At 38.4% G+C, this 23,493-nt stretch overlaps 1 long non-coding RNA gene across 2 annotated transcripts in view; it reads left to right on the top strand.

Annotated features, from left to right (window-relative positions):
• Positions 1 to 23,493, top strand: part of LOC141562218 (uncharacterized) — a 74,895-nt gene that overhangs the window by 20,192 nt on the left and 31,210 nt on the right. For both annotated transcript variants that reach the window (XR_012488183.1, XR_012488184.1), the window contains one exon: positions 4,653 to 4,693. This is a non-coding gene — a long non-coding RNA (uncharacterized LOC141562218). The remainder of the gene's footprint in view (positions 1 to 4,652; positions 4,694 to 23,493) is intronic.

Here is a 23,493-nt window from a genome sequence, read left to right on the forward strand (position 1 = left end):
AATACTATGTGATGATCAGTTCTGATGGACATGGCTCTGTTCAACAATGAGATGAACCAAATCAATTCCATTTGTTCAATAATGAAGAGAACCAGCTAAACCCAGCGAAGGAATTCTGGGAAACGAGTGTGAACCACAACATAGCATTTCCAATCCCTTTGTTTTTGTTCACTAGCATTTTTGATTTCCTTCTCAGGTTAATTTTACCTTATTTCTAAGTCCGATTGTTTTTTTTTTTGTTTTTTTGTTTTTTTTGTATGTAGCAAAATAACGGTATGAATATGTATCTTGTATTTAACATATACTTTAACATATTTAACATGTATTGGTCTACCTGCCATCTGGGAGAAGGGAGGGAAGGAGGGGAAAAGTTGGAACAGAAGATTTTGCAAGGGTCAATGCTGAAAAATTAACCATGAATATGTCTTGTAAATAAAAGTAAAATAATAAAAAATATATAAAAAAGATTATTAAAAAAAACTATGTTATCTGCCCCCCCAAAATGATTGTAAATGCAATTTGTAAAAAAAAATCTTTCTTTCATTTCTACATTATCCTTTGGATGACTTTATAAATAATTTGATGAGCTAATAAAACACCAGTAAACTGTATAATGTTTAATGAAAAAAAAAAAATTCACAAATCCATTTGTGTGGGACAGTAGGGACCACAAAACCAATCACAGACTCTCATAGTAAGAAAAGAGCAAAAAGGGGTTTATAAAAATCTCACAAAAAAGGGCATCTCCAAACCAACAGTGTCTGTTAAAGAAGTGCAAAGCATAAATTAGAAATTACAAGATTAAATAGAACAAAAGTGTTTTCTTCTGTGGAAATCCTAGTCATGTGCTGGAGGCCAAATTTTCCTTATAAAACTTTCTGGTGGGCTATTCCATGGCTGCTACCTTCCTTTTGGTCATCCCAGCACAGCATTCTGCCTTGTGGTGTCTTTTCCCTTTCCCCATACTACATGGTATATCTCCACGCCCGCTATGCTTTCTGACACCACTTCTCCTCCCAACAGTGAACTAATGCTTTTAGGGTACTATGTCCCTTTCAGGATTTATCTGCCAGCTAAGGGCAAAACCCAGCCTCATGGGGTACTCCTTCTCTACCAAGATATTGTGAGTTCCTCCAAGGAACTAACAAAAGCCCTTTCCTTGCTAACTATATGCTCTCTCACATTTAGAACAGATCCAGTGCTTTTGTTATCTGGTTAGTACTTATTTCAACCATAGCCTAGAGTCTAAAGATCCTATTCAGCAACAAATTGCAGTTCTGTATCCCTGACTCTTATGTCAGGCCATCTATCACCTTATTCATTTATGTCCTCAATAATTAGAGTAGATAACCTTTCACAAATAAAAATATCTATCATGAAAAATCATCAATAACCAAAATGCTAAAAGAAACAATTATATGCATCTAGCAAGAGATATCTAGGCCAACTATTCACTTATTTAGGATATAATGGGCACATCATTTCAAATAGAAAACTGCAACATCTTACATCTACTAAATACTTACTCTTCTTATGAAAACTTGCTATAAGAGGAAAAAAAGCTGAGCTGATTATAATCAAAAACTGTTCCTTCAGTCCTGAGCCTGAGGGTCACATACATGACAGGATGAAGCATTCTTAGTTAATTATATACAGTAATAATGTCTGTTTATGGTCATACTTAGGAATAATCAGGTGCGTTGTCATTCAAAGGGACACCACTGGGAAAATGAGTCAGAAGGATCCCATTTTAAGCTGAGGGTCAAGGCTGTTCTCTCAGCTTATGCCCACAAACAACTCTCCACCAGTAACAATTCAGAATCACATTCCTCTGACTAGCTTGTGGCATATTTCTTTCGCATGGTGGATTACTGCCTTGATGGTCCCTTTGACAATCATATCTGAATTCAAAAAGCTTCAGGTGAATTTAGCTCTCAAAGATCACCTATCCTAAATAAGTATTGACAATAGCTCCTTATGTTGATAATAGATACTAACCATGTTTAAGGGGGCAAAGACATAGATTACTGTTTTCACAGTCTTTCTAAACATTGGAAACAGCTTGAAAATGGCACAATTCTATCCAGTAAAACTTACATCCACTATAGAGAATACCCTTATTTCACATTAAAGTACCCTATCAGAAATAAATCAAATTCACATGTATCATTGAATATCCATTTTATTCCCTGAAAGGTAATGCACATTTTCGCTAGATAGTAATAGTAATCCAAGTTCCTTTGCCTTTCAGAAGATCAGATTTCTGGCCCTTCAGTCCTTTAAGTTGGAAGCTGCTAGGTCCTGGGTAATTTGGATTGTGGCTCCTCGGTATTAGAATTGTTTCATTCTGTCTGCCTGCAATAATTTTCCCTTGATTCAATAATTATTGAATGTGGCTACTATATTCCTTGGAATTTTCATTTTGGGGTCTCTTTCAGAAGATAATCAATGAATTCTTTCAATGGCTACTTTAGCTCCTGGTTCTGGAATATGAGGGCACTTTGATGATTTCCAATAAGATGATTTCTAGGATCTTTTTTTTTCTTTTTTTCTTCATCATTGCTTCAGGAAGTCAAATAGTCCTTAGAATGTCTCTCCCAGATCTATTTTCCTGGTGAGTTTTTTTTTTTTTCCCTAAAAAGTATGTCATATTTTTCTTCTTTCTTTCTTTCTTTCTTTCTTTCTTTCTTTCTTTCTTTCTTTCTTTCTTTCTTTCTTTCTTTCTTTCTTTCTTTCTTTCTTTCTTTCTTTCTTTCTTTGTTCTTTCTTTCATTTTCTTTTTTTTTTTTTTTTTGGTTTTGTTTGGTTCTGAAAGCCTTACTGAGTCATTAATGTTCTTTTGTTCAATTCTAAATTTTAGTGCATTACTTTCTTCAGTTCTCTTTTTTAACTCCTTTTGCATTTGGCCAATTGAATTGTTTTGTTCCTTGCATTTATTTCCATTTCACAAATTCTGTTTTTCTTTTTTTCTTTTTTTTTTTTTAATTTTTTAGTTACCAGATATATGCATATATACTTTAACAACATTGACAATTGTCAAATCTTTTATTCTAATTTTCCCCCTCCTTCCCACACACCAGGTGGCAGTTTGACCAATACATGTTAAATATGTTAAACTATAAATTAAATACAATATATGTATACATGTCCAAACAGATGTTTTGCTATACAAAAAGAATCGAACTTTGAAAAAGTGTACAATTAGCCTGTGAAGGAAACCCAAAATGCAGGTGGAGAAAAATAGAAGGATTGGGAATTCTAGTCGTTCATAGTCATGCTCCAGAGTTCTTTCACTGGGTGTAGCTGGTTCAGTTCATAACTGCTCTATTGGAACTGATTTGGTTCATCTCATTTTTGAAGATGGCCACATCCATCAGAATTGATCATCATATAGTATATTGTTGTTGAAGTTATAATGATCTCCTGGTCCTTCTCATTTCACTCAGCATCAGTTCGTGTAAGTCTCTCCAGGCCTTTCTGAAATCCTCCTGTTGGTCATTTCTTACAGAACAATAATGATCCATAAGGAGAGATGGTGGAAGGGGTTCCTTTCTGTCTCGAAGTTGTGTATATTCTGCACGATGTCCCAAAAGGGAGCAGAATAAGGACCTAGGCTGGAGAGCAGTACTGTGTGTATCACCAGGCAAAAGATGTTGTTTTGAATAAATACACTGTCCCGGGATCACCATGGAGTATTTGGCAGGTGCAGAAAGGAAAATGTCATCCAAAAGAATGATGGAAGTTGAAGCCTAGCTGGGCAAAATCCCCTTTTGCAACATTACCAATGTTAGTTATGTTATGTTAGTAAATGTCATTCCTATTACAACGTGAAATATTTCGAGCAGTGATAGGGCCAGATGGATCTGCAACATGTCTGGGAAGCCCATTGATAGTCAGCTTTTGCCGTTACTGATATAAGCAAAGTCTTAACTTGATTATATTGATAGTCAGTTTTTGCTGATTATGGATATAAGCAAAGTCTTAACTCGATTGTGTAAAGAACTTGTATTCCCCCACCAAATAAAAACCCATTCAATCCCTTATTCTGCAGTCCAACAAAGGCTACTACAAGTACAGAACACATTGAAGTGAAACTCAGAAACATAACTGGATGATGCCTAATATCCTTCAAAGTGCATAACCAATTACTGCTTGGCAGAGAATAGGTGGCATTTTGATGGGCATTTCCCAAAGTTTATAGCCAATTTCCTTGGGAGTAAGGCGTTTTGTAAAAGTTTAAATCCATTGAAAGAAATCATGTACCATTTCTCTTCATGGGATTTATTTCAAGTATTACAAAGTGTACTTAAAGCAGTAATCAACAGTGACCTTGAGAAAAGCTATTTTCTCATCTACACAAATTTGTTTGGGAGAGAAATGAGTAAAAAATAGCATGGTGTCCTTCAAATGGACCCAAAGGCTCAATGTTACATCACCATTGGGGGGGACGAAGGAAGTGTGTCTTAGACGGTCCGGATTTCTTAGCAGGCAGGGCACGGGTGTGGAGAACACATAAAATCCAATTCCTTATGTGGAAAAGAGAGGGAAGGGTCAAGTTTTAAGAGTAATTGTGGAAACTTATGGGTTTCTTACTGAGACATTTCTCGCCTTTCAAGGCACATGATACTGCTTGTTATATTTTTCTTTTTTAGATATAAGAGAATGCGTTTAGAGTCTGCCTCATCTAGACCAGGTGAGTGTACTGCCTCTTGTCTATGCAGAAATTTCTGAGCCAGCCTCTCGCTAGCATGGATCCTATGAGCCCACCTACCTCGTATGCTATATGGAATCCTCCACGTAGAGTTTTAGCCCATTTTCAACTTGAAAATTATGTGTAGTAGTGTTGTTTCATTAATGGTTGGGAGGCTGGCTTTCTGCATATTCTCCATGTGCAGAATTGAAGGGTCCACATTGCGTACCATGGAGAAGATAGCAAATGGCATCTGTGCTGTATTCACAGGTGGCAGAGCAATTCAAACAAATTTTTTGCTAGGTGAGACATGTTGGGAGCAGTGGAAGAGACAGAGAGAATGTGCTCCTTGTCAGCCTTGAACTGCAATTTTTTCAGGGAAGTGATGGAGTGTTGTTTACATGACACACACTTAAAGCAGGGAGATACATATAGAGTAAAGGTAAAAGGTTGGAGCAGAATCTATTATGCTTCAGGTAAAGCCAAAAAAGCAGGGGTAGCCATCCTTATCTCAGATCAAGCAAAAGCAGAATTTGATCTAATTAAAAGAGATAAGGAGGGAAACTATATCCTGCAAAAAGGTAGCATAAACAATGAAGGCATATCAATACTAAACATATATGCACCAAGTGGTATAGCATCTAACTTTCTAAAGGAAAAGTTAAGAGAATTGCAAGAAGAAATAGACAGTAAAACTATAATAGTGGGAGAACTCAACCTTGCACTCTCAGATTTAGACAAATCAAACCACAAAACAAACAAGAAAGAAATTTAAAAAGTAAATAGAACATTAGAAAAACTAGGTTTGATAGACCTTTGGAGAAAACTGAATTGCAATGGAAAGGAATATACTTTCTTCTCAGCTGTTCATGGATCCTATAAAAAATAGACCATATATTAGGACATAAAGATCTCAAAATTAAATGTAGGAAGGCAGAAATAATAAATGCCTTCTTCTCAGATCACAATGCAATAAAAGCTACATTCAGTAAAAAGTTAGGGGTAAATAGACCAAAAAGTAATTTGAAATTGAACAATCTCATCTTAAAGAATGACTGGGTGAAACAGCAAATTATAGAAACAATAATTTTACCCAAAATAGTGACAATGATGAGACATCATACCAAAATCTGTGGGATGCAGCTAAAGCAGTAATAAGGGGAAATTTTATATCTTTAGAGGCTTATTTGAACAAAATAGAGAAAGAGAAGATTAATGAATTGGGCCTGCAAATTAAAAAGCTGGAAAAAGACCAAATTATAAGCCCCCAACCAAAAATTAAACTTGAAATACAAAAATTAAAAGGAGAAATCAATAATATTGAAAGTAAAAAAAAAACTATTGAATTAATAAATAAAACCAAGAGTTGGTTTTATGAAAAAGCCAATAAAATAGATAAACCTTTGGTAAATTTTGATCAGAAAAAAGAAAGAGGAAAATCAAATTGTTAGTCTTACAAATGAAAAGGGGGATCTTTCCACCAATGAAGAGGAAATCAGAGAAATAATAAGGAGTTACTTTGCCCAACTTTATGCCAATAAATTTGATAGCTTAAGTGAAATGGATGACTTCCTCCAAAAATATAGGCTCCCTAGATTAACAGAGGAGGAGATAAATTGCTTAAATAGTCCCATTTCAGAAAAAGAAATAGAACAAGCTATTAATCAACTCCCCAGGAAAAAATGCTTAGGACCAGATGGATTTACATGTGAATTCTACCAAACATTTAAAGAACAATTAGCCCCATATGCTATATAAACTATTTGAAAAAATAGGGGATGAAGGAGTCCAACCAAACTCCTTTTATGACACAGACATGGTACTGATACCTAAACCAGGTCGACTGAAAACTGAGAAAGAAAATTATAGACCAATTTCCTTAATGAATATTGATGCTAAAATCTTGAATAAGATATTAGCAAAAAGACTTCAGAAAATTATCCCCAGGAGAATACACTATGATCAAGTAGGATTCATACCAGGAATGCAGGGCTGGTTTAATATTTGGAAAACTATTAGTATAATTGACCATATTAATAATCAAATTAATAAAAACCATATGATCATCTCAATAGATGCAGAAAAAGCATTTCACAAAATCCTACATCCATTCCTACTCAAAACTCTTGAGAGTATAGGAATAAATGGATTATTCTTTAGAATAATCAGGAGCATATATTTAAGACCTTCAGTAAGGATAATATGCAATAGAAATAAACTGCAACCTTTCCCAGTAAGATCAGGAGTGAAACAAGGTTGCCCACTATCACCATTACTATTCAATGTAGTACTAGAAACGCTAGTCTCAGCAATAAGAGCTGAGAAAGAGATTCAAGGAATTAGAGTAGGAAATGAGGAAATCAAACTATCACTCTTTGCAGATGACATGATGGTATACTTAGAGAACCCCAAAGACTCTGCTAAAAAGCTATTAGAAATAATTCAGAATTTTAGCAAAGTGGCAGGATACAAAATAAATCCACATAAATCCTCAGCACTTTTTTATATCACCAACAAAATGCAACAGCAAGAGATAAAAAATGAAATTTCATTCCAAACAAATGTTGAGAGTATAAAGTATTTGGGAATCCATCTACCAAATAATAGGAATTATATGAGAAAAATTACAAAACACTTGCCACAAAAATAAAGTCAGATTTAAATAATTGGAAAGACATTCAGTGCTCTTGGATAGGCAGAGCGAATATAATAAAGATGACAATACTTCCCAAACTAATCTATTTATTTAGTGCTATACCAATCAGACTCCCAAGAAACTATTTTAATGACCTAGAAAAAATAACAACAAAATTCATATGGAAGAATAAATGGTAGAGAATTGCAAGGGAACTAATGAAAAAAAAAGTCAGAGGAAGGTGGTCTAAGTGTACCTGATCTAAAGCTATATTATATAGCAGCAGTCACCAAAACCATTTGGTACTGGCTAAGAAATAGAACGGTAGATCAGTGGAACAGATTAGATACAAAGGACAAAAAAGGGTACATCTATAGCAATCTAATCTTTGACAAACATAAAGATACCAACATTAGGGACAAACATTCATTATTGGGAAAAAAATCTGTTGGGAAAACTGGAAAATAGTTTTTCAGAAATTAGATATGGATCCACACTTAACACCATATACCAAGATAAGATCAAAATGGGTCCATGATTTAGGCATAAAGAATGAGATCATAAATAGATTAGAGGAATAGAGAATAGTCTACCTCTCAGACCTGTGGAGAAGGAAGGAATTTATGACCAGAGGAGAACTAGAGATCATTACTGATCACAAAATAGAAGATTTTGATTACATGAAACTAAAAAGTTTCTGTACAAACAATACTAATGCAAACAAGATTAGAAGGGAAGTAACAAATTGGGAAAATATTTTTAAAAGTAAAGGTTCTGACAAAGGTCTCATTTCCAAAATATATAGAGAACTGACCCTGATTTATAGGAAACCAAACCATTCTCCAATTGATAAATGGTCAAAGGATATGAACAGACAATTCTCAGATGATGATATTGAAACTATTTCCACTCATATGAAAGTGTTCCAAATTACTACTGATCATACAAATGCAAATTAAGACAACTCTGAGATACCACTACACATCTGTCAGATTGGCTAAGATGACAGGAACAAATAATAATGAATGTTGGAGGGGATGTGGGAAAACTGGGACACTGATACATTGTTGGTGGAGTTGTGAAAGAATCCAGCCATTCTGGAGAGCAATTTGGAACTATGCCCAAAAAGTTATCAAACTGTGCATACCCTTTGACATTGCTGTTATTGGGATTATATCCCAAAGAAATACTAAAGAGTGGAAAGGGACCTCTATGTGCCAAAATGTTTGTGGCAGCTCTTTTTCTTGTAGCTAGAAACTGGAAGTTGAATGGATGTCCATCGATTGGAGAATGCTTGGGTAAATTGTGGTATATGAAGGTTATGGAATATTATTGCTCTGTAAGAAATAACCAGCAGGAGGAATAAAGAGAGGCTTGAAGAGACTTAAATCAACTGTTACTGAGTGAAATGAGCAGAACCAGAAAATCACTATACACTTCAACAACAATACGGTATGAGGATTTATTCTGATGGAAGTGGAAATCTTCAACATAAAGAAGATACAACTCACTTCCAGTTGATCGATGATGGACAGAAATAACTATACCCAGAGAAGGAACACTGGGAAGCGAATGTAAATTGTTAGCACTACTGTCTATCTACCCAGGTTACTTATACCTTCGGAAGCTAATAATTAATGTGCAACAAGAAAAAGGTATTTACACACATATATTGTATCTAGGTTACATTGTAACACATGTAAAATGTATGGGATTACCTGCCATCGGGGGGAGGGAGTGGAGGGAGGGAGGGGATAATTTGGAAAAATGAATAAAAAAAAATTAAAAAAAAAATAAAACCCTTGGAGATATCAGATTTTGCTGCACAAGAGGCAACCACAGCAGGTCTTCATCAAGGAGACAGTGTGATAGAGTGGGTGTACCTACCAGCAAAACCAGAACAAAACCTTACTCCTTAGCCAGTGCTTGTGGCTAGAATGATATTAAAGGCCATTAAAAGAGCAGTACAATTATCTGGGATAAGACCTGACAAGATATACACCATTTATACTAATGGACAAGTGAATGTGTGCTTTGAAACCATCCCAGAGTGGCAAATTTTATTAGCCATGGCTCCAAATTTTACACACCGGTCTCCATTAAAGATATCCAGACTGTTACATAATTGACGATGGATTCTTGAAGAAAAGGTTTTTAAAGTTCCTCTTAATCAGAAGATCACTGTACACTTCAACAACAATACTGTATGAGGATGTATTCTGATGGAAGTGTAAATCTTCAACATAAAGAAGAGCCAATTCAATTCCCGTTGATCAATGATGGACAGAGGTAGCTACACCCAGAGAAGAAACACTGGGAAGTGAATGTAAATTGTTAGCACTAATATCTGTCTGCCCAGGTTACATGTACCTTCGGAATCTAATGCTTATTGTGCAACCAGAAAATGGTATTTACACACATGTATTGTATCTAGGTTATATTATAACACATGTAAAATGTATGGGATTGCCTGTCATTGGGGGGAGAGAGTAGAGGGAGGGGGGGATAATTTGGAAAAATGAATAAAAGGGATAATATTATAAAAAATATAATAAATAAAAAAAAGAAAAAAAATAAAGTTCCTCTTAAAGGACCAACTATCTTTACAGATGCATCCAAAAATAATATTTGTCTGTGTATTCTCGTGACTTAACTATAAAGAGAGTAATCAGAACTCCTATTCAGTCCACTCAGCTGAATGAATTGTATGCAATCATTCTAGCTCTTACCTATTATCCGGTAGACATAAATATAATATCTGATTTGGCCTATTCAGTAGGTGTCTTACAAAGAATTGCCACAGCCCAAATAAAATTTGTAGCCTACTATATATATATGCTCTTTAAGGAACTTCAAGAGCGAGTGAGAAAGCATCCAGGTAAGATTTATATTTTGCATGTCCACTCCCATAGTGGAGTTCCAGGTCCTATTTTTGATGGTAATTCAAAGGCAGATAGCCTTCTAACAATGTTGGCCAGTACTCCTTTATTTCAAAAAGCACAAGAATCTCATTCTAAATATCATCAGGCTGCCTGAGCTTTACATTTGCAATTTGGAATAACAAGAGGAGAAGCTAGGAGCATAGTAAAAGCCTGGACAGCTTGCCTTCCTTTCCATGCTCCTACACTCCCTCCACGGAAGAACCCTCGTGGTTTGAGACCTAATGAAATATGGCAAATGGATGTGATCCATTATAAATTATTTGGTCGTCTATATTTTATCCATGTCATGGTAGACACCTTTTCAGGATTCACATTTGCAATGCCAGCAGCAAAAGAGACAGCCCGAGTGGTCACTGAATTCCTTATACAAGCATTTGCAATTATGGGTGTGCCACAAGCAATACAAACAAACAATGGACCTGCATATATGTCTCAACATTTTACACACTTTTGTGCACAGTATAAGATTTTACATACCACAGGCATGCCCTTTAATCCTCAAGGGCAGGCAATAGTAGAGAGAAGAAAAAGAGATATTAAGATACTCCTCCAAAAACAAAAGAAAGGGGGAGCCACGGATAACCCTAGAGAACTTCTAAATTTATTTCTCTATACCATTATTTTTTAAATTTTTGACAAAGATGCACTGACTCCGGCAAACAGGTTTTATAACCCACCAGAAGGGCAGTGTCCAGTGTGAGCAGCTCCACTGTCTTTAGATAATCGCCAGGTGATGTGGAGAGACCCAGAAAGTGGTGAATGGAAGGAATCAGATAGCTTAACTGCTTGGGGGAGAGGGTTTGCTTGTTATCTTCACAGATGGAGAAGGAATCAGATGTGTGCCAAGGAGCTGTATTCGCCTTGTCCATGGGAGAGAGACGGAGCAGACCCTTGAAACAAAGGAGAAGACTCAAGAAACATTGGGTGGTTCCTTTGCTGACTGTGCCCACCACTGAAAGAACCTGGCAGATATGGTGTTTGAGTCATGGACATCAAAAACTGTTTGACTTGAAAATCCTCAGGAACCATTGGATTCTCTGAGATGTGATAAGACCATTATAGGACTTGAAAGCCCTTAGGCATCATTGGATTCTCTGAGACATGATAAGACTATTGTAGGACTTGAAAGCCCTCAGGAATCATTGGATTCTCTGAGACATCATAAGACTATTGTGGGACTTCAAAAGTTGTAGGGATCATTGGATTCCCTAACATAAGAAGACTGATGTGGGACTTCAAAACCTTGCAATGATCATTGGATTCCCTGACAAATGAAGCAATAGACAAAAGACTGGTTTTGGACTATCTCTTGGTTATTGAAGAAGGCGTATGTGTGAATGTTGTTTATATACCCTCCTCATTTTACCTGTTAGTTTGCATTCTCTTACTCTACCCTTTAGGGTACAGTCTCTCATTCCAGCTATTATGTTACACTCCCTCATTCTTCCTATTAGTCTGCACTCTCTCATTCTACCTTTTAGGGTGCACTCTCTCATTCAAGCTCTTAGGGTGCACTCTCTGACTCCACGGATTATGGGGCATTTTCTCATTCCACCTATTAGTGTACATTGTCTCATTCCTCCTATAAGGTTTCACTTTCTCATTCTACTTGTTATGGGACCCTATCTCATTCAACCTATTAGGAGGCATTCTTTCATTCCACCTATTACTCTGCCATCTCTCATTCATCTTTTTAGGGTTTACTCTCTCATTCTACTTTTTTTCTGGACCCTCTCTCATTCTACCTGTTAGAGGGCACTCTCTCAATCTACCTATTACACGGCACAATTTCTTTCCACGTATTAGGGTGCACTCTTGCATTCTACCTATTAGGGTGCACTCTCTCTTTCTACTTATTATGGGACCCTCTCTCATTCCATCTATTATTGTGCACTCTGTCATTCTACCTATCAGGATGCACTCTCTCCTTACACGTATTATAGTGCACTCTCTCATTCTACCTAATGCATTGCAGACTCTCATTCCACCTATTACATTGCATTCTTTATACTTATTAGGGTGCACTCTCTCATTATAATTTTTATGGGACCCTCTCACATTCTACCTGTTAGTGTGCACTCTTTCAGTCTACATTTCAGGATGCACTTTCCCATTCCACCTATTAGGGTGCACTCTCTCATTCCACCTATTAGTGTGCACTCTCTCATTCCTCCTATTAGTGTGCACTCTCTCGTTCTACCTGTTAGAAGGCACTCTCTTAATTTGCCTATTATGGTGCACACTCTCTTTCCACGTATTAGGGTGCAACTCACATTCTACCTATTAGGTTCCTCTCTCTCATCCAACCTATTAGGGTCCACTCTCTCATCCTACTTATTACGATACCCTCTCTCATCCTACCTATTAAGAAACACTCTGTCATTCCCCCTATTAGTGTGCACTCTTTCATTCAACCTATTACAGCCCCCCTCTATCATTATACTTATTACGAGACCCTCTCTCATTCCACCTATTAGGGTGCACTCTCTCCTTCTTCCTATTAGTGTGCACTCACTTATTCTCCTTCTTCCTATTAGTGTGCACTTTTAGGGTGCACTCTCTAATTCAAACTATTAGTTTGTACTCTCCCATTCTTCCTCTTAGGGTGGACTCTCTCAGTCCACCTATTAGTGTACACTGTCTCATTTCTCCTATTTAGTTGCACTATATCACTCTACTTGATATGGGACCCTATGTAATTCAACCTATTATGGGGCACTCTCTCATTCTACCTAATACTGTTCACACTATCATTCTACCTATTAGGGTTACTCTCACATTCTACTTTTTAAGGGACTCTCTCTCATTCTACCTGTTAGAGTGGATTCTCTCAATCTACCTAATATGGTGTACACTCTCTTTCCATGAATTAGGGTGCACTCTCAAATTCTACCTATTAGGGTATACCCTCTCATTCTTCCTCTTAGGGTCAACTCAATCATTCTACTTGTTACACGACGCTCTCTCATTCTACCCATTAGTGTGCAATCTATCATTCCATCTATTAGGGTGCACCCTCTCATTCCACGTATTAGTGTGCCCTCTCTCATTCTACATTTTAGGGTGCACTCTCTCATTCCACCTATTAGTGTACACTGTCTAATTCCTCCTTTTACGGTCCACAATCTTATTCTACTTACTATGGTACACTCTTTCAATCTTCCTATTAGGGTGCACACTCTCATTCTACCTAATAGGGCACACTCTCTCATTCTACTTATTATGTGACACTCACTCATTCAACGTGTTATTGTGCACTCTCTCAATACACCTTTTAGGGTGCATGATCTCATTCTACCTATTTGGTTGCACTCTCTCCTTCCACGTATTATGGTGCACTCTCTCATTCTACCTAATAGGTTGCACACACTCATTCCACCTATTAGGTTGCATACTGTCATTATACTTATTAGGGTGCACTCTCTATTTGTTAGTGTGCACTCTCTCATTCGACCTATAGGCTGCACTCTCTCATTCTACTTATTACGGGACCCTCTCTCATTCTACCTGTTAGTATGCACTCTCTCATTCTACATTTTAGGGTGCACTCTGTCATTTGACCTATTAGGGTGCACTCTCTCACTCCACTGATCATGGAGCACTTTCTCATTCCACTTATTAGTGTACACTGTCTCATTCCTCCTACAAGGTTTCACTTTCTCATTCTACTTGTTATGGGACCCTATTTCATTTAACCTATTAGGAGGCACTCTTTCATTCCACCTATTACTCTGCACTCTCTCATTCAACTTATTAGGGCTTACTCTCTCATTCTACGTTTTTCTGGACCCTCTCTCATTCTACCTATTAGAGGGCACTCTCTCAATGTATCTATTACAATGCACACTCTCTTTCCACGTATTAGGGTGCCACTGACATACTACCTATTAGGGTACTCTTTCTCCTTCTACCTATTAGGTTGCTCTCTCTCATTCTATGTATTATGGGACCCTCTCTCATCCTACATATTAGGAAACACTCTGTCATTCCACTTATTAGTGTGCACTCTTTCATTCAACCTATTACAGCGCCCTCTCTTATTCTACTTATTATGGAACCCTCTCTCATTCTACCTGTTAGTTTACAATCTCTCATTCCACCTATTAGGGTGGACACTCTCATTCCATCGATTATGGGACATTCTCTCTTTCCATCTATTAGTGTTCACACTGTTATTCTACATTTTAGTGTGCACACTCCCATTCCACCGTTGAGTGTACACTGTCTCATTCCACTTTGAAGGTACACAATCTCATTCTACTTATTATGGAACACTCATTCTACCTATTAGGGTGCACACGCTCATCCTACTTATTAGGGTGTGCTCTCTCATTCTACCTATTAGGTTTCACTCTCGAATTCGTCTTTATAACGGGACCCTTTACTGTGCACTCTCTCATTCTACCTATTAGGGTGAATGCTCTCATTCTACCTATTATGTTGCACTCTCTCCTTCCATGTATTATGGTGCGCTCTCTCATTTTACCTAATAGGGTGCACACTCTCATCCCACCTATTAGGTTGCAAACTGTCATTATACATATTAGGGTGCACTCTATCATTATACTTTTGATAGGACACTCTCATTCAACCTGTTAGTGTGCATTCTATCAGTCTACATTTTAGAGTGTACACTTTCATTCTATCTATTAGGCTGCATTCTCTCATGCTACCTGTTAGTTTCCAATCTCTCTTTCCACCTATTAGGGTGCACTCTCTCACTCCACCGATTACGGGGCACAGTCTCATTCCACCTCTTAGTGTACACTGTCTCATTCCCCTTTTACTGTACACAAACTCATTCTAGTTATTAAGGTACACTCTATCATTCTATCTATTAGGGACCATTCTCTCATTTTACCTATTAGGATGCACTCTCTCATTGTACCTATTAGAGAGCAATCTCTCATTCTACTTATTATGGGACCTTCTATGTGTTAGTGTGCTCTCTCTCACTCTACTTATTAGGGTGCATGCTCTCATTCTACCTATTAGGAGGCACTCTTTAATTCCAACTATTAGGTTATACTCTCCCATTCTTCCTCTTAGGGTGGACTTTCATTCCACATATTAGTGTACACTGTCTCATTCTTCCTATTAGGTTGCACTATCTCATTCTACCTATTACTGTGCACGCTATACTTCTACCTATTAGGACTTACTCTCACTTTCTACTTTTTACGGGACCCTCTCTCATTCTATCTATTAGAGGGCACTCTCTCAATCTACCTACTAGGGTGCACTCTCTCATTCCACTTATTAATGTGCACTCTCAAATTCTACCTATTAGGTTGAACCATCTCATTCTAGCTATTAGGGTGAACTCTCTCATTTTACTTATTATGCGACCCTCTCTCATTCTACCTATTAGGAGGCACTTGGTCATTAAACCTATTATTGTGCCTTCTCTCATTCTGCCTATTAAGTTGCACTCTCTCATTCAACCGATTATGGGGGACTTTCTCATTCCACCTATTAGTGTGCACGCTGTCATTCTACTTTTTTAGGGTGCACTCTCTCATTCCACCTATTAGTGTACACTCTCTCATTTCTTCTTTTACGGTACACCATCTCATTCTACTTATTATGGTAAACTCTTACAATCTACTTATTAGCATGCAGTCTCTCGTTCCAATTATTAGGGTTTGCTCTCTCATTCTACCTATTATGGCATACTCTCTCGTTCTACTTTTCATGGCACCCTCTCTCAATCTACCTGTTAGAGGGCACTCTCTCCATCTACCTATTGTGGTGCACATTCTCTTTCCACTTATTAGGGTGCACACTCACAGTCTACCTATTAGAGTGCACTCTCTCATTCTATTTATTGAGGCACCCTCTCTGATTCTAACTGTTAGTATGCACACTCTCAATATACCTATTAGACTGCACTCTCTCATTCTACTTGTTAAGGGACCCTCTCTCATTCTACCTGTTACTGTGCAGACTCTCAGTCTCCCTATTAGTGTTCATTCTCTCATTCCAAGAATTAGTGTGCACTCTCTCATTGTACCTTTTAGAATTCACTCTGTCATTCCACCTATTAGGGTGCACTCTCTCATTCTACTTGTTAGGAGACCCACTCTCGTTCAACCTTTTAGGAGGCACTCTGTCATTCCAGCAATTAGTGTGCACTCTCATATTCAACAAATTAGGGTGCCCTCTATCATTCTACTTATTATGGGACCCTCTCTTATTCTACCTGTTACTGTGCAGACTCTTAGTCTACCTATTAGTGTTCACTCTCTCATTCCAAGAATTAGTGTGAACTCTGTCATTGTACTTCTTAGAATTCACTGTCATTCCACCTATTAGGGTGCACTCTCTCATTCGACCTATTAGGGTTCCCTCTCTCCTTCTACTTATTATGGGACCCACTCTCATTCAACCTATTGGGGTGCATTCTCTAATTCCACGAATTTGTGTGCACTCTCTCATTCTACCTATTAGGGTGCACTCGCTCATTCCAACCATTATGGGGCATTCTCTATTTCCACCTATTAGAGTGCACACTCTCATTCTACATTTTAGGGTGCACTCTCTCATTCCACTTATTAGTGTACACTGTCTCATTCCTCCTTTTACAGTACACAATCTCATTCTACTTATTATGTTACACTCTTTCAGTCTACCTATTAGTGTGCAATCTTTCATTCTAATTATTAGGGTGTGCTCTCTCATACTACCTATTAGACTGCACTGTCTTTTCCTACTTATTATGGGGCCCTCTCTCTTTCTACCTGTTAATGTGCACTCTCTTATTCTACCTAATAAAGTGCACTCTCTCATTCCACATTAGGGTACAATCTATCATTTCATCTATTAGGGTGCACTCAGTCCTTCTAATTATTATGGGACCTTCACTCATTCTCCCTGTTAGTGTATACTATCTCATTCGACCTTTTTGGGGTTCACTCTCTCATTATGCAGTTAGGGCGCACTCTGTCATTCTACCTATTAGGATGTATTCTCTCATTCTACTTATTACAGGACCCTTGACATTAAACCTATTAGGAAGCACTCTCTCATTCCACCTATTACTGTGCACTCTCTCATTCTACTTATTAGGGTATACTCTCTCATTCTACTTTTTACGGGACCCTCTCTCATTCTACCTGTTAGAGGGCAATCTGATCATCTAACTATCGAGGTGCACATTCTCTTTCCATGTATTAGAGTGCACTCTCTCATATTATTTATTATGGGACCCTCTCTGATTCTACCTGTTACTGTGCAGACTCTCAGTCTACCTTTCAGTGTACACTCTCTCATTGCACGTATTATTAGTGTGCACTCTCTCGTTGTACTTCTAAGAATTCACTCTGTCATTCCACTTATTAGGGTGCACTCTCTCATTCTACTTCTTATGGGACCCTCTCTCGTTCTACCTTTAAGGTGTCACTCTCTCATTCCACCTATTAGGGCGCCCTCTCTCATTCTACTTATTATGGGACCCTCCCTCATTCCACCTATTGGGTTGGATTCTCTCATTCCAAGAATTAATGTGTACTCTATCATTCTACCTATTAGGGTGCACTCACTCATTCCACCAATTAAGGGCACTCTCTCCTTCCACCTATTAGAGTGCACTCTCTCATTCCATTTATTATTATACACTGTCTCATTCCTCCTATTACCGTACAAAATCTCATTCTACTTATTCTGTTACACTCTTTCTATCTACTTTTTAGGGTGCACTCTCTCATTGGATTTATTACGGGACTCTCTCTCATTCTACCTCTTAGGAGGCACTCTCTCATTCCACCCCTTAGTGTCCACTCTCTCATTCCACTTATTAGGGCACTCTCCTTCATTCTACATATTATGGATGGGACCCTCTCTCATTCTACCTATTCCTGTGCACACTCTTATTCTACCTAATAGGGCATACCCTCTCATTCTACTTATTACAGTACCCTCTCTCATTCCACCTATTGGGTTGGACTCTCTCATTCCACGAATTAATGTGTACTCTATCATTCTACCTATTAGGGTGCACTCTCTCATTCCACAGATTAAGGGCACTCTCTCATTCCACCTATTAGAGTGCATGCTCTCATTCTACATTTTAGGGTGCACTCTCTCATTCCACTGATTATTGTACACTGTCACATTCCTCCTTTTACAATACAGAATTTCCTTCTACTTATTATGTTACACTTTTTCAATCTACATTTTAGTGTGCAATCTTCCATTCCACTTATTAGGGTGTGGTCTATCATTCTACCTATTAGGGTGCACTCTCTCATTGGACTTATTACGGGACCCTCTCTCATTCTACCTCTTAGGAGGCACTCTCTCATTCCACCCCTTAGTGTCCACTCTCTCATTCCACTTATTAGGGCGCACTACTTCATTCTACATATTAACGGGACCCTCTCTCATTCCACCTATTACGATGCACTCTCTTATTCTACCTATTAGGGCATACTCTCTCATTCTTCTTATTATAGTACCCTCTCTCATTCCACCTATTAGGGTGCACTCTCTCATTCTACTTATTATGGGACCCTCTCTCATTCTACCTCTTAGGTGGCACTCTCTCATTCTACCCCTTAGTGTCCACTCTCTCATTCCACTTATTAGGGCACACTCCTACATTCTACATATTATGGGACCCTCTCTCATTCCACCTATTACTGTCCACTCTCTTATTCTCCTTATTAGGGCATATTCACTCATTGTACTTATTATGGTACCCTCTCTCATTCAACCTATTAGGGTGCACTCTCTCATTCTACTTATTTGGAGGCACTCTGTCATTCCACGAATTAGTGCGCACTCTATCATTTGACCTATTAGGGCACCCTCTCTCATTCTACTTATTTTAGGACCCTCTCTCATTCTATCTCTGAATGTGCTTTCTATCATTCTACCTATTAGGCTGCACTCTCTCATTCTACTTATTACGGGACCCTCTCTCATTCCACCTATTGGGGTGCATTCTCTAATTCCACGAATTAGTGTGCACTCTCTCATTCTACCTATTAGGGTGCACTCACTCATTCCACGAATTAGTGTGCACTCTCTCATTCTACCTATTAGGGTGCACTCACTCATTCCACCAATTATGGGGCACTCTCTATTTCCACCTATTAGAGTGCACACCCTCATTCTACATTTTAGGGTGCACTCCCTCATTCCACTTATTAGTGTACACTGTCTCATTCCTCCTTTTACAGTACACAATCTCATTCTACTTATTATGTTACACTCGTTCAATCTACCTATTAATGTGCAATCTTTCATATTAATTATTAGGTTGTGCTCTCTCATACTACCTATTAGACTGCACTCTCTTATCCTACTTATTACGGGACCCTCTCTCTTTGTATCTGTTAATGTGCACTCTCATATTCTACCTAATAAAGTGCACTCTCTCATTCCACATTAGGGTACACTCACTCATTTTACCAATTAGGGTGCACTCAGTCCTTGTAATTATTATGGGACCTTCCCTCATTCCCCCTGTTAGTGTACACTATCTCATTCGACCTTTTTGGGGTTCACTTTCTCATTATGTTTCTTAGGGTGCACTCTTTCATTGTACCCATTAGGGTGCACTCTCTAATTCTACCTATTAGGGCATACTCTCTCATTCAATTTTTTAAGGGACACTCTCTCATTGTACCTGTTATTGTGCAGACTCTCAGTCTACCTATTAGTGTTCACTCTCCCATTCCAAGTATTAGTGTGCTCTCTCTCATTGTACCTGTTAGAATTCACTCTGTCATTCCACCTATTAGGGTGCACTCTCTCATTCTACTTATTAGGGGACACTCTCTCGTTCTACCTTTTAGGAGGCACTCTGTCATTACAGTTATTAGTGTGCACTCTCTCATTCCACCTATTAGGACATACTCTCTCATTCTACTTTTTAAGGAACCCTCTCTCATTATACCTGTTAGGGGGCAATCTCTCCATCTAACTATTATAGTGCACATTCTCTTTTTATGTATTAGGTTGCACTCTCACATTCTACCTATTAGAGTGCACTCTCTCATACTACTTATTGCGGGATCGTCTCTGATTCTACCTGTTAGTATGCACTCTCTCAATATACCTATTAAGCTGCACTCTCTTTTTCTACTTTTTACAGGACCCTCTCTCATTCTACCTGTTACTGTGCAGACTCTCAGTCTACCTATTAGTGTTCACTCTCATTCCAAGTATTAATGTGCACTCTCTCATTGTACCTCTTAGAATTCACTCTGTCATTCTACCTATTAGTGTGCACTCTCTCATTCGACCTATTAGGGCACCCTCTCTCATTCTACTTATTACGGGACCCTCTCTCATTCATCCTCTTGTGGTGCATTCTCTAATTCCAAGAATTAGTGTGCACTCTCTCATTCTACCTGTTAGGGTGCACTCTCTCATTTCACTGATTAAGGGCATCTCTCATTCCACCTATTAGTGTGCATGCTGTCATTCTACATTTTAGGCTGCACTCTCGCATTCTATTTATTAGTGTACACTGTCACATTCCTCCTTTTACAATACAGAATCTCATTCTACTTATTATTATGTTATACTTTTTCAATCTACTTATTAGTGTGCAATCTTTCATTATACTTATGAGGGTGTGGTCTTTCATTCTACTTATTAGTGTGCACGCTGTCATTGGGCTTATTACGGGACCCTCTCTCATTCTACCTCTTAGGAGGCACTCTCTCATTCCACCCCTTAGTGTCCACTCTCTCATTCCACTTATTAGGGCTCACTCCTTCATTCTACATATTACAGGACCCTTTCTCATTCCACCTATTACTGTGCACTCTCTTATTCTACCTATTAGGGCATACTCTCTCATTCTACTTTTTAAGGGACCCTCTCTCATTCTACCTATTAGAGGGCATTCTCTCCATCTAAATATTATAGTGCACATTCTCTTTTCGTGTACTAGGGTACACTCTCACACTCTACCTATTAGAGTGCACTCTCTCATACTACTTATTGCGGAATCCTCTCTGATTCTACCTGTTAGTATGCACTCTTTCAATATACCTATTATGCTGCAATCTTTCATTCTCGTTATTAGGGAAACCTCTCTCATTCTATTTTTAGTGTGCACTCTCTCATTCTACCTATTAGGGTGCACTCTTTCATTCCACGTATTAATGTGCACTCTCTCATTCTTCCTCTTAGAGTTCTCTCTCTCATTCCACCTATTAGGCTGCACTCTCTTATTCTACTTATTACGGGACCCTCCCTTGTTCTACCTATTAGGAAGCACTATGTCATTCCAGCTCTTAGTGTGTACTCTCTCATTTGACCTATTAGGGTGCCCTCACTAATTCTACTTAAAATGGGACCCTCTCTCATTCAACCTTTTAGTGTGTATCCTCTAAGTCTATGTATTAGGCTGCACTCTCTCAATCTACTTATTACAGGCCCCTCTCTCATTCCACCTCTTGGGGTGCATTCTCTAATTCCACGAATTTGTGTGCACACTCTTATTCTACCTATTAGGGTGCACTCACTCATTCCACCGATTATGGGGCACTCTCTATTTCCACCTATTAGAGTGCACACTCTCATTCTACATTTTAGGGTGCACTCCCTCATTCCACTTATTAGTGTACACTGTCTCATTCCTCTTTTTACAGTACACAATCTCATTCTACTTATTATGTTACACTCTTTCAGTCTACCTATTAGTGTGCAATCTTTCATTCTAATTATTAGGGTGTGCTCTCTCATACTACCTATTAGACTGCACTCTCTTATCCTACTTATTACGGGACCCTCTCTCTTTGTATCTGTTAATGTGCACTCTCGTATTCTACCTAATAAAGTTCACTCTCTCATTCCATGTTAGGGTACAATCTCTCATTTTACCTATTAGGGTGCACTCAATCCTTCTAATTATTATGGGACCTTCTCTCATTCTCCCTGTTAGTGTACACTATCTCATTTGAACTTTTTGGGGTTCACTCATTATGCTTCTTAGGGTGCACTCTGTCATTCTATCTATTAGGGTGCACTCTCCCATTCTACTTATTATGGGACCCTTTCTCATTAAACCTATTAGGAGGCACTCTCTCATTCCACCTATTACTGTGCACTCTCACATTCTACTTATTAGGAGGCACTTTGTCATTCCATGAATTAGTGTGCACTCTCTCATTTGACCTATTAGGGCACCCTCTCTCATTCTACTTATTTATGGGACCCTCTCTCATTCTATGTCTGAGTGTGAATTCTATCATTCTACTTATTAGGGTGCGCTTTCTCGTTCTAATTATTAGGGTGTGCTCTCTCATTCTACTTGTTAGTGTGCACTCTCTCATTCTACCAATTCTGATGCACTCTCTTATTCCACTTTAGGGTACACTGTCTCATTCTTCCTGTTAGGGTGCACTCTTTCATTGGACTTATTATGGAACCATTTCTCATTCTACCTCTTAGGAGGCACTCACTCATTCCACCCATTAGTGTCCACTCTCTCATTCCACTTATTAGGGTGAACTCTCTCATTCTACATATTTCGTGACACTCTTTCTTTCCACCTATTACTGTGCACTCTCTTATTCTACTCTCTCATTCTACTTTTTACGGGACCCTCTCTCATTCTACCTTTTAGGGTGCACTCTCTCCTTCCACCTATTAGGTTACACTCTCCCATTCTTCCTATTGGGGTGGACTCTCTCATTCCACCTATTAGTGTACACTGTCTCATTCCTCCTATTAGGTTGCACTCTCTCATTCTACTTGTTACTGGACCCTCTCTCATTCTACCTATTAGGAGGCACTCGCTCATTCCACTTATTTCTGTGCACTCTCTCATTCTACCTATTAGGGCGTACTCTCTCATTCTACTTTTTCCGGGACCCTCTCTCATTCTACCTGTTAGAAGACACTCTCTCATTCCACTTATTACAAGGCCCTCTCTCATTCTACCTATTAGAGAACTCTCTAATTCAACCTAGTTGTTTGCACACTCTCATTTGACCTATTAGGATGCCCTCCAGTTTTAGATGGTATAGGAAGGGCGTAAAGGAAATCAGTGGCCCTGTGACCTCATGAAAGCTATCAAGTCTAGGTGGGCAAAGTCTTTCAGAGAGATATGCTGTGACTCATCTATTTTTTTTTTTGGGGGGGGGAGAAGGTGTAATTGGTGTTAAATGACTTGCCCAGTGTCACACAGCTAGTAGCCAGTGTCTGAGATTACATTTGAACTCAGGTCCTCCTGACTCCAGGTCCAGTACTGAACCTATTTCCTT

The sequence above is a fragment of the Sminthopsis crassicaudata genome, chromosome 3, assembly GCF_048593235.1.
Source record: "Sminthopsis crassicaudata isolate SCR6 chromosome 3, ASM4859323v1, whole genome shotgun sequence".
Classification (NCBI taxonomy): domain Eukaryota; kingdom Metazoa; phylum Chordata; class Mammalia; order Dasyuromorphia; family Dasyuridae; genus Sminthopsis; species Sminthopsis crassicaudata.